The sequence below is a fragment of the Tamandua tetradactyla genome, chromosome 3 (genome assembly GCF_023851605.1).
Source record: "Tamandua tetradactyla isolate mTamTet1 chromosome 3, mTamTet1.pri, whole genome shotgun sequence".
Taxonomy (NCBI): Eukaryota; Metazoa; Chordata; class Mammalia; order Pilosa; family Myrmecophagidae; genus Tamandua; species Tamandua tetradactyla.
Window position 1 is genome coordinate 92,407,979 of NC_135329.1, and position 12,891 is coordinate 92,420,869.

Consider the following 12,891-nt stretch of genomic DNA (forward strand, 5'->3'; position numbering starts at 1 on the left):
ACAAACATAGCTGCTCCATCGCACCCAAGACGGGCGCCGCACCCAGGGACCACAAAGGCCCAAACTGAGAGGGCTTTGCTGAGCCAAGCCCAGAGGGAACAGCATGCTTAGAGGTGCCTGCTGCCCCACCTGGCACGGCCGCAGTGAGAGGAGGGGCAGGACCGGGTTTGAGGCCAGACTAGAGGCCCAGCTATAAAAAAAAAATAAAACAAAATTGAGTTACCATGGCTAAGAGGTTTAAAATGTAGTGTGGGAGGAGGGACTTCCGGGAAGATGGCCAACTAGAGTAGCTTGAGATTAGCCCTGCTCCATGGAAAGGTTGGAGAGGGGACAATAGGGTAACTGAGGTGGCAATTCCGGAGTGTGGCTGACCTGGGAGAAGTTTCAGCACCACATGAGGCAGCCCTGGTTGCAGAGGCCAAGGAACTGAGAGGCAGAAAGCTGGAGTCTGGCGCAGAGGCGTGGAGTCGCGGAGCCCGCGGGAGTGCACGGACAGGAGCACAGGACTAGGAAGTAAGCCAAACTGCATTCCTTGGATGCATTACCCTCACCAGCGCAGCCCTGTGACCGGTGACTCACTCATCCCACACCCCACACACCTGAACCCCATCACCTTCTCCCATTCCCTGTGTTCCAGGCACCCCCACCCCACCAGCCCCCAGTGCGCGTACCTGCCCTCCCCACCCCAAGTACAGCCCAACCCCCCTCTCCAAGTACTACCTTCCCCTCCCTATTTCCTGCAGGCTTTTCCCAGCACATAAAGGTTGCGGGCACTAACCTCCATACCTAGGGTACCCCCAACCCCTGTCCATAGTGTCGCACAGCCTCACCCCACCCTCCCTGAGCTCAGTGCATTTGTTTATGGCACTCCCAGGCCCACGCATGCGCACGGGCCCCCAATCACATCATTCAGCTCTGGGAACTGCACTTTACAGCAGTCCTAGAACTGCGCATGCTCACAGACCTCAGCCTCACTTCCCAGCTCTGGGAACATACCAACCTGCACAGCCAGGTGATGTCTGCTACCAATCCATGAAGGCATAATGCTGACCTGTTGCCACAGTTCTACACATGCACACAAAGGACCCTGTGCCTTAGACCAGTGCACACCAGGGTTACACCCCCCAGACCAGTGCCCCTGCACAGTTACATCCTTCTGGGCCTCTGGGTGTCCACATTCACAAGCATCAGCGTAACAACCCCAACCTGCGCCCATACCTGCCCTGAAACAAATCACCATACTGAGTGTTCCACCCTGTCCCCTGCTCCCTGCTGTACAACCATCCCACAAATACAAGGCCTTAGACTACAGAAAGAAATCAACTCCCAAAGTAAACCAATCAAGTTATTCACATATGACAGGACAGCAGAAGATCACTAAACATATCACAATGCAGACAGACATAGCCCTGCCTAATGACCAAATTAAAACACCAGAGGAGACACAGATGTTGGGACAACTAAACAAAGATGTTCATACAACTCTACTTAATAAAATAAGTGGGATAGCAAATGACATAAAGGAGATCAAGAAGACAGTAAAAAGGCACAAAGAGGAATCTGAAAGAATAAATAAAAAAATAGCAGAAATCACGGACATTAAAGACTCTGTTGACCAAATAAAAAACATACTAGAGGCATACAACACCAGATATGAAGAGACAGAAGAAAGAATAAGCGATATAGAGGACAGGATAATTGACTTCAAAGACTCAAAACAGCAAACGGCAAAAAAGATAGAAAAAACTGAATGGGAACTCATGGAAATGATGGACAAAACAAAGTGCACAAATATAAGAGTCATTGGTGTCCCAGAAGGAGAAGAGAGGAGTAAAGGGCTAGGAAGAGTAGCTGAGAATATAATGGGGGAAAACTTCCCAACCCTCATAAAGGACATAAATATACAAGTCAAAGAAGCCCAAAGAACTCCAAACAGAATAAATCCAAATAGGCCTTCCCCAAGGCACATACTATTCAGTCTGTCAAAAGTTGAGAAGCAGTAAATCCTGAAAGCGGCAAGAGAAAAACAATCTACTACACACAAGGGAAATCAAATAAAACTGAGTTCAGACTACTCAACTAGCACCCTGGAGGCAAGAAGGCAGTGGTATGAGATATTCAAGATCCTCAAACAGAAAGACTTTCAGCCAGGAATTCTGTCCTTCAAAACTGAGGGAGATTAAAGTTTTCATAGACAAAGAAGTCCTGACAGAATTTGTCAACAAGAGACCGGCCCTACAAGAAATACTAGAAGAAGATCTGCTAGCTGAAAAAAAAAAGACGGGAGAGGGGGGTCTGGAGGAGGGCGCAGAATTGAAGAGTACCACTAATACAAAGAGAAAGATGGAAAAGAATATATAGAACTGACAAATAAAATAAAAAAGATACAATGGTGGAATCAAGAAATGCCTTTTCAGTAATAACTTTGAATGTTAATGGACTAAACTTACTAATTAAAAGATATAGATTGGCAGAATGGACTAAGAAACATAATCCAGCTGCTTACAAAAGATTCATCTTAAACAGAAGGATACAAATAGATTGAAAGTGAAAGGATGGAAAAAGATTTTCCACGCAAGTTGTAACCAAAAGAAAGCAGGAGTAACTATACTAATATTGGATAAAATAGACTTTAAATGTAAAGATATCATAAAAGACAAGGAAGGATACTATATACTAATTAAAGGGTCAATTCACCAAGAAGATATAACAATCATAAATGTTTATGCTCCCAATCAAAGAGCAAGTACATGAGATAGACATTGGCAAAACTGAAGGGAGCGATAGATATTTCAACAACAATAGTTTGTTTTCCACAATACAACACTCTCCTCTATAGATAGAACAATCAGATAGAAGATTAACAGGAAATAGAGAAGTTAAATAACTTGATAAATGAATTAAACCTAACAGACATATATGGGTCATTGCATCCCAAAGCACAAGGTTATATATTCTTCTCTAGTGCTCATGGAACATTCTCCAGGATAGATCAATATGCTGGGGCCCAAAACAGGTCTCTATAAATTTAAAAACAACTGTGTAAAGATGCTATAAGAAAGGAAAACTACAGGCCAATCTTCTTAATGAGCATAGATGCAAAAAAACTCAATAATATATTAGCAAATCGAATCCAACAGCACATTAAAAGAATCATACACTATGAGCAAGTGGGATTTATACCAGGAATGCAAGGATAGTTCAACACCAGAAAATCAATTAACATAATACAGCACATTAACAAATCGAAAGGGAAAAATCACATGATCATCTCAATTGATGCTGAAAAAGCATTCAATAAAATTCAGCATCCTCTTCTGATAAAAACACTCCAAAAGATAGGAATCAAAGGTAACTACCTCAATATGATAAAGGGAATATATGAAAAATCTATAGCCAGCATCATACTCAATGGAGAGAGACTGGAAGCCTTCCCCCTAAGATCAGGTACAAGACAAGGATGCCCATGTCACCACTATTATTCAACATTGTGCTAGAAGTTCTAGCTAGAGCAATAAGCAGGACAAAGAAATAAAAGGCATCTAAATTGGAAAGGAAGAAATAAAACTCTCATTATTTGCAAATAATACTATACTATACTTGGAAGAGCCTGAGAAATCTACAGCATTTACTTGAGCTAATAAACAAATTCAGCAAGGTGGCAGGATATAAAATTAATGTGTAAAAATCAGTAACATTTCTATATACACAAGCAACGACCTAGCTGAGGAGTCAGTTAAGGAAAAAATTCCATTCAAGATAGCAACTAAAAGAATTAAATACTTAGGAATGAACTTAACTAAGGACATAAAGGATTTGTACACAGGAAACTACATAACATTGCTAAAAGAAATCAAAGGAGGTCTAAATAGGTGAAAGACATTACCTGCTCATGGACAGGAAGGCTAAATATAGTTAAGATGTCAGTTCTGCCCAAGTTGATCTACAGATTCAACACAGTATCAATAAAAATTCCAACAACCTACTTTGAAGATTTGGAACAGCTAACTACCAAATTCACCTGGAAGGGAAAGAGACCCAGATAGCTAAAAGCAACCTAAAAAAGAACGAAGTGGGAGGATTAACACTCCTTGACTTTAAAACCTATTATAAAGCCACAGTAGTCAAAACAGCATGGTACTGGCACAAACACAGAAGCATTGACCAATGGAATCAAATTGAGAGTGCAGAAATAGACCACCAAATCTACGGTCAACTGATTTTTGACAAGGCCCCTAAATGCTCTGAACTGGGACAAAACAGTATTTTCAATAATTGGGCATGGAAGAACTGGTTATCAATAGCTGAGAGAATAAGAGAGGATCCCTATCTTACACCCTACACAAAAATTAACTCAAAGTGAAGAAAATCAATTAATGTAATACACCATATCAACAAATCAAAGCAGAAAAATCACATGATCATCTCAATTGATGCAGAGAAGGCATTTGACAAGATTCAACATCCTTTCCTGTTGAAAACACTTCAAAAGATAGGAATACAAGGGAACTTCCTTAAAATGATAGAGGGAATATATGAAAAACCCACAGCTAATATCATCCTCAATGGGGAAAAATTGAAAACTTTCCCCCTAAGATCAGGAACAAGACAAGGATGTCCACTATCACCACTATTATTCAACACTGTGTTGGAGGTTCTAGTCAGAACAATTAGACAAGAAAAAGAAATACAAGGCATCAAAATTGGAAAGGAAGAAGTAAAACTATCACTGTTTGCAGACGATATGATACTATACGTCGAAAACCTGGAAAAATCCACAACAAAACTACTAGAGCTAATAAATGAGTACAGCAAAGTAGCAGGTTACAAGATCAACATTCAAAAATCTGTAGCATTTCTATACACTAGTAATGAACAAGCTGAGGGGGAAATCAAGAAACGAATCCCATTTACAATTGCAACTAAAAGAATGAAATACCTAGGAATAAATTTAACTAAAGAGACAAAAAACATATATAAAGAAAACTACAAAAAAATGTTAAAAGAAATCACAGAAGACCTAAATAGATGGAAGGGCATACCGTGTTCATGGATTGGAAGACTAAATATAGTTAAGATGTCAATCCTACCTAAATTGATTTACAGATTCAATGCAATACCAATCAAAATTCCAACAACTTATTTTTCAGAAATAGAAAAACCAATAAGCAAATTTATCTGGAAGGGCAGGGTGCCCCAAATTGCTAAAAACATCTTGAGGAAAAAAAACGAAGCTGGAGGTCTTGCACTGCCTGACTTTAAGGCATATTATGAAGCCACAGTGGTCAAAACAGCATGGTATTGGCATAAAGATAGATATATCGACCAATGGAATCGAATAGAGTGCTCAGATATAGACCCTCTCATCTATGGACATTTGATCTTTGATAAGGCAGTCAAGCCAACTCACCTGGGACAGAACAGTCTCTTCAATAAATGGTGCCTAGAGAACTGGATATCCATATGCAAAAGAATGAAAGAAGACCCATATCTCACACCCTATACAAAAGTTAACTCAAAATGGATCAAAGATCTAAACATTAGGTCTAAGACCATAAAACAGTTAGAGGAAAATGTAGGGAGATATCTTATGAATCTTACAATTGGAGGCGGTTTTATGGACCTTAAACCTAAAGCAAGAGCACTGAAGAAGGAAATAAATAAATGGGAACTCCTCAAAATTAAACACTTTTGTGCATCAAAGAACTTCATCAAGAAAGTAGAAAGACAGCCTACACAATGGGAGACAATATTTGGAAATGACATATCAGATAAAGGTCTAGTATCCAGAATTTATAAAGAGATTGTTCAACTCAACAACAAAAAGACAGCCAACCCAATTACAAAATGGGAAAAAGACTTGAACAGACACCTCTCAGAAGAGGAAATACAAATGGCCAAAAGGCACATGAAGAGATGCTCAATGTCCCTGGCCATTAGAGAAATGCAAATCAAAACCACAATGAGATATCATCTCACACCCACCAGAATGGCCATTATCAACAAAACAGAAAATGACAAGTGCTGGAGAGGATGCGGTGAAAGAGGCACACTTATCCACTGTTGGTGGGAATGTCAAATGGTGCAACAAACTGTGGAAGGCAGTTTGGCGGTTCCTCAAAAAACTGAATATAGAATTGCCATACGACCCAGCAATACCATTGCTGGGAATCTACTCAAAGGAATTAAGGGCAAAAACTCAAACGGACATTTGCACACCAATGTTTATAGCAGCGTTATTTACAATTGCAAAGAGATGGAAACAGCCAAAATGTCCATCAACAGAAGAATGGCTAAACAAACTGTGCTATATACATACGATGGAATATTATGCAGCTTTAAGACAGGATAAACTTATGAAGCATGTAATAACATGGATGGACCTAGAGAACATTATGCTGAGTGAGTCTAGCCAAAAACTAAAAGACAAATACTGTATGGTCCCAATGATGTGAATCGACATTCGAGAATAAACTTGGAATATGTCATTGGTAACAGAGTTCAGCAGGAGTTAGAAACAGGGTAAGATAATGGGTAATTGGAGCTGATGGGATACAGACTGTGCAACAGGACTAGATACAAAAACTCAAAAATGGACAGCACAATAATACCTAATTGTAAAGTAATCATGTTAAAACACTGAATGAAGCTGCATCCGAGCTATAGGTTTTTGTTTTGTTTTGTTTTGTTTTTACTATTATTACTTTTATTTTTTTTCTCTATATTAACATTCTATATCTTTTTCTGTTGTGTTGCTAGTTCTTCTAAACCGATGCAAATGTACTAAGTAACGATGATCATGCATCTATGTGATGATGTTAAGAATTACTGATTGCGTATGTAGAATGGTATGATTTCTAAATGTTGGGTTAATTTCTTTTTTTCCCGTTAATTAATAAAAAAAAGAATTAACTCAAAGTGGATCAAACACCTAAATAGAAGAACTAGCACCATAAAGTTCTAGAAGAAAATGTAAGGAAACATCTTCAAGATCTGGTAATAGGAGGTAGCTTCTTAAACTTTACACCCAAAGCACAAGTAACAAAAGAAAAACTAGATAAATGGGAACTCCTCAAAATCAAATGCTTCTGCACCTCAAAAGACTGTCAAAAAGGTGAAGAGGCAGCCAACCCAATGGGAGAAAATATTTGGAAATCTCATATCATACAAAAGTTTGACTTCCTGCATAAAAAAAGAAATCATACAACTCAACAACAAAAGAACAAACAATCCAACTATAAAATGGACTAAAGATATGAATAGGCATTTTTCAAAAGAGCAAACACAGATGGCTCAAAACACACGAAGAGATGCTAATTTTCCTGGCTATAAGGGAAATGTAGATCAAGACTACAATGAGATACCACCTCACACTTATAAGAATGGCTGCTGTTAAACAGGAAACTATAAATGTTGGAGAGGATGTGGAGAAACTGGGACACTTATGCACTGCTGGCGGGAATGTATAATGGTGCAGCCACTATGGAAGACTGTCTGGCAGTTCCTTAGGAAACTAAATATTGAATTGCCCTATGATCCAGCAATAGCAATACTTAGTATATATCCAGAAGAGCTGAAATCAACAACACAAACAGACATTTTCACACTGATTTTCATAGCAGCATTATTCACAATCGCCAGAGATGGAAACAAACCAAATTCCCATCAACAGACAAGTGGATCAACAAAATGTGGTATACACATACGATGGAATATTATGTAACAGCAAGACAAAATTATGTCCTGAAGCACATGCAAGATGGATGAGCCTTGAGGACATGATGCTGAGTGAAGTTAGCCAGGCACGAAAGGATAGATACTGCATGATTCCACTTTTATGATCAGCATAAAGGTATAATCAGAGGCTTATAATACAGAATAGAGGGGACTCAGAGATACAAAAAAAGCTAGAGATGGGTGAACCGATAGCTAATGAGGTTGAACTCCAATATAAGTGAATAGACAGGAGCGAAGGCGATTTTCTAGTGGGTCTAGAAGTAATATTACCATACTGAAGATGAACACGATGGAAAGGGTTATATAGACCTATGTGTCCCACTGACTCACACTAGAAATATGAATGAGTCCTCATAAAAATTATTTCAAAGATATGATTCTTGTATAAAGAGTGATTCAGTCCAGGGTACAGGGGGAAACTGTTGTTGCATGCTATGAGCTATGTTCAAAAGGAAATCATCAGCACAACCACAGCAACAGCAGAGGTAAATAATGGGGTAAGGGACTAGAGTTAAGAGGAGGTTTAGATTTCCTATTTGGCAAGGGTGTGTTTATTGGTTTTCTGTCTCTTGGGACCAATGAAATTATCTAAAATGGAGAATGTTGATGGACTGTGGACTTTGGGCTCTCTACGTGATGCCCGATGAATGCAGGTGGCTGAAGGGATGCACTGACTAGACGGGCGAATGACAGTGTGTACTTACTAACAAAGCTGTGCTGTTACAAAAAGAAACAATGTTGTGAGGCACGCAAGGATGTGAATGAACATGGGGGACATTTGGTGAGGCAAAATAAGCCAGAAACAAAAGAACAACAATGGTATGGTCACCTTTAGAAAATGGTTGTAAGAAAACAGGGGCCTAGATTGTAAACTTTTAGAGCAGACACATTAAGTCTGGAATGGTGATATTTTGAGAGGCTGTTTTATATATATAACCTGATATTTAGAGATAAGAATGAAGCCTAACAGGTTGGGGTTAAAGTAATTCAGAATATAAGGGTAAGGAAGACAGTGTCTATATTTTAGAACCACACAAACTCTTTGAGACCAAGGGAAGAAAGGTTAATTTGATCTGGAACTGAAATTTTCTGTAGTGCATAATCTAATTGAACCTATCTGTACAGCTCATTTGAACAACTGAAACACAGGAAGCAAAGAATAAGAAAGAGGTTCTTTAATCCTGTATAGATTATTGTAATGCCTGGATACATCCTAGAGTATATTAAGCAGATAGTCAAAAAGTATTGGCAAAGTTCCCTGAGGGAGGGGAGAAAGACTATGGAACTATTAAACCTTACCATTGGGGAATCCATTGCTACTGTGTCAAACTTTAAGGATACCCAAATCAATAGGCCATGCCCTCGATCATGAGGCCTACTCTTGTGAAGCTTACATAGATAGTGGAGAAGCTTAGACTAACTACAGGCATGCCTAAGAGTTACTTTACTTCTGGAGGACCTCGGTTGTTGCTCAAATGTGGCCTCAGTTTCTCTAAGCCCAACACTGCAAGTGAAATCATTGCCCTCCCCACTACGTGGGACATGACATCCAGGGGTGAAAGTCTTCCTGGTGACATGGGAGATGACTCCCAGGGATGAATCCAGACCTGGCACCGTGGGATCAACAATTCCATCCTGACCAAAAGTGGGAAAAGAAATGTAATTAATAGAGTATCAGTGGCAGAGAGAGTTCAAATAGAGTCAAGAGGCTACGCTGGAGGTTGCTCTCACGCAAGCTTCAGGTAGACCTTGCTTCCTATCATAACCTGCTAATCCCCAACCAGGACCATTCCAGCCAATCCTAAAGAACACCTAGGGCAATTTATAAGATTCCACAAGGGTTCCAGGCACTAGGGTAACTTTCCAGAAACCTACAACCTCCAGATGGGTTCCTGGTCCAGGTAAGTCCTGAAACCTAGCCCAGCCTCTCCTGAACATCAGATAATTCCATCTCCCTACCCCATATTAGTGATAGACCCTTTCAATATCAAAAATTTAGAATTGCCATAGCCCAAACAACCCCAAAGAGAGGCATGGAAAGATCAAAGGTGATGGTGGAATTATACATAGAAGATAGGACTTAACAAATGAATATGAATGCTGAATCATTAAATTGATATCTCTTTTAGTTTCCAGTATTTCAGAGCAGCTAGAAGTAAAAAACCTAAGATTGTGAAAGTGTAACCCATGTCAAAGTCTGAAATATGATCTACAACTAATTGTGGTGCTGTGCTTTGAAATTTGTAGCTTTTTTGTATGTATGTTATTGTTTACAAAAAGAGAAGGAAAAAGTTGATTGTGATGATAAAAAAGCATTTAAGCTTTCTAGTCTCCTATATTTTGGAGTAGAGAGGAGGAAAAATATGAAAGGATTGTATAGTAGCCCATGACAAACTCTGGGCTCTGTCCTGTCCCACTTGTTGACGAGTGTTTTGAAAATTATTGCTTTTTTATTTCTTTGCTTTGTATATATGTTACACTATATAATAAAAAAAGTTTTTAAAAAATGGAATGGGGGTGGTGGGGGTGGGGTATGTTAGTCGGTGGTCTCGATCTGGAGGTTACGCTTATGCTAATCCCAGCCAGACTTCAAAACTGCCAACGTATGCAAAGCTTCAAGAATGGTGTCCTTCAAACCCCTAAGGGCACCCGGACACCATAAACAAACCACAAGATAAAGACCTTCTTAACTCTCCAAACTGAAGGGCATTTGGAGTGCCCCATATATCCAGCAGCCGCAAACTATTCATCTAATATTTTTCTTTAAAACTCCTTGCCTGGAAATGCCAAGACGCAACACGATTTGGGTCGCTGCCTGAACCTGTCCTTCCCAATTGCAATTCTAAGACCCTAAATAAATGCATTTGTTGTTTGCAGCTCGGTTTGTTATTCAGGCTTGAGGGACAGGGCGGAAGGGGTGGAAAGCATTGGGAAGGCTGGGCGCGGGAGGCCTTTGGATTGGTGTCCAGAGACCAGCGCCGGCTGCAGAATGGAGAAGGCGAAAGTGGGGGGAAGAGAGGAGGCGCGGAGTCCTGCCGGGAAATTCCGACCGAGGCCTGCCTGATCCGAGGCCGAAGGAAAGGAGAGGCGGGATCAGGCGGGAGAGTCTTCGAGGAGGCAGCGCCCACCGGACGCGGCGACGAGGTGAGGGCTCGGGTGGGAGCCTGGGGTCGGCGGACGGCGGTTTCGGGGTCTTCCCGGCTGGGGCCCCTGCAAAACGCTAGAGGATGGAAACTGGCCTCCTCCCAGCTCCTTGTTCCCGGGAAAAGAAAAGGGGGAGTGAACGGGGGAGGAAAGAAGATTTAGACACTCTCAGTTTTAGAATTAGCCCCTATTTTTTTTTTTTTTTTTAAGCGAGACGGCGGGAAGGGGCTGGGAGAAGTAAGATTTAGTCCCCAAACAGGCAGCTGGACCGCTAGGGATGAAGCGCTTCCAGGGGCGTATTTGCATTTCAAACAGTCGGTTTGTTTTATCTCCTAATTAGCATACTCACTCTCGGTTGAAACGAGTCCATTAAAGGAGCCTCTGCTCCAGGCCAGCTCCTCCTTTAAATATTTTTAAAGTGCATGATGAATCTGCTTCCCTAGCAGGGGGCCGATCGAAGGGCAGGGGGGGAGGGAAAGGAGGAGCCTGCCCCAGCTGCAGGGGCGCCGCCTCTGCCCGGGCCGCAGGCCCCAAACCCACTCCCTGCACGTCGGGCCGTGTCTTCTCTGCACCCGGGAGCTTCCTCAGAGGCAAGCCGCTTTCCTGCTTGGGCCTCGTTTTTCTCCTCCGTGAAATGTAGGGTATGGGTGGTGCAGGGAGCTCTGAATGCCTTTGAGATGGACACCCGGGACTGTGGGTGCGGAGGGATGCGGGCTCTGACCTGGACCCCTCTGCCCCTGAGACCCAGTTCCGGGCCCCGGCGCTGCTGGTGCGGCCGCTGCAGGCCTTGCTCACCAGGGGGCGCTGGCGGGCCTCGGGACCCTCTGCCCCAGCGCTCCTGCTAGCGTGGGACTGTGGTGTGTGATTCGAAGTCATTCTACGAGACTCCGTTTTCCAGCAGACTTGGCGAGTGGCCACGCTGAAAACTTCAATGGAGCCTTACGTCTGGATTTCAAACTCACTAGGGGGTCTGGGGAGGCTGCAGGCGGAAGCCAGCCTCTCCTGCCCGGTGCCCCCTGAGTCTCCCGTCCCCCGCGGGCCGAGGTGTGCGGGACCCTGGCTGGTCACGGACTGCCGTCGGCTGCTGTCTCTTGCCCGGATTTCATACGCCTGGGAAGAAAGAATGACGGGACAAAGCCCCAGGTTGCTTTAAGAGAGAGCACGACATACTTTGGTCTATTCTGTTTCTCTTTCTTTGCCGAACATTTCCTTCATGTGGGGCGGTTTTCCCCGTTAACCCTTCCTGCCCTGGGGGTAAGAGGGGCTCGTTTCTGGTCACAGATGATTTCTGCTCTGGGTTTCGTGATCTTCCGAGTCCATCAGGAAAAGACAAAGGGACAGAGCCAAGTGGCAGGAAGAGGTGGAGTGTGGAGAGAAGCGGAAACTGGGGAGGGGCTTCCCCCAAACAGTAGCGAGATTCTCTGGAGCTGGGCGGGAAGGGGGGAGCCCGCGGCCCAATCGGCCTTGTACCAGTGGGTGCAAGGGGCTCCCAGGGGATGAACCACACGCCCCAGAAGGGGCCCCCAGGCAGCTGCGGGACCTCCTGCTCTCTTCAGGGCTCCTCTTGTGAGCGGATCGAGGCAGCTCAGGGCCCCTAACCCCATTTCCCGCGTGCTGCACCTTCACACCTGGTGACTCCAGAACCAGGGCCCTCACCTGGAGAGGAGCAAGCTCAGACTCCACGCTAAGTCAGCTTACACACCAAAGTGAGGCGTCATTTCCTGCAGCTCCAGTGGGGATGGGGTGGGGTGGGCAAAGGGTGTCCCTGCCAAACATGCTGAAAATAAGGGGTCTCGAAGGGGATGTACCAGTTTTTACCTGAATCTGTCTCTGCAGGTGGGGGTGTGATGGTTTTCCTTTTTGCAAAATGTGGTGAGCTATGTTTTTCTCATTTTCTATAATGAGCGGGTATAAATTTTTAAATTAGAGATTTTTTAAAAATCGGGAAAACTAGCCTTGGAGAAGCCAGACTTAAGGGGTCAAGGACAGAGCAGTCTTGCTGGAGAGTCA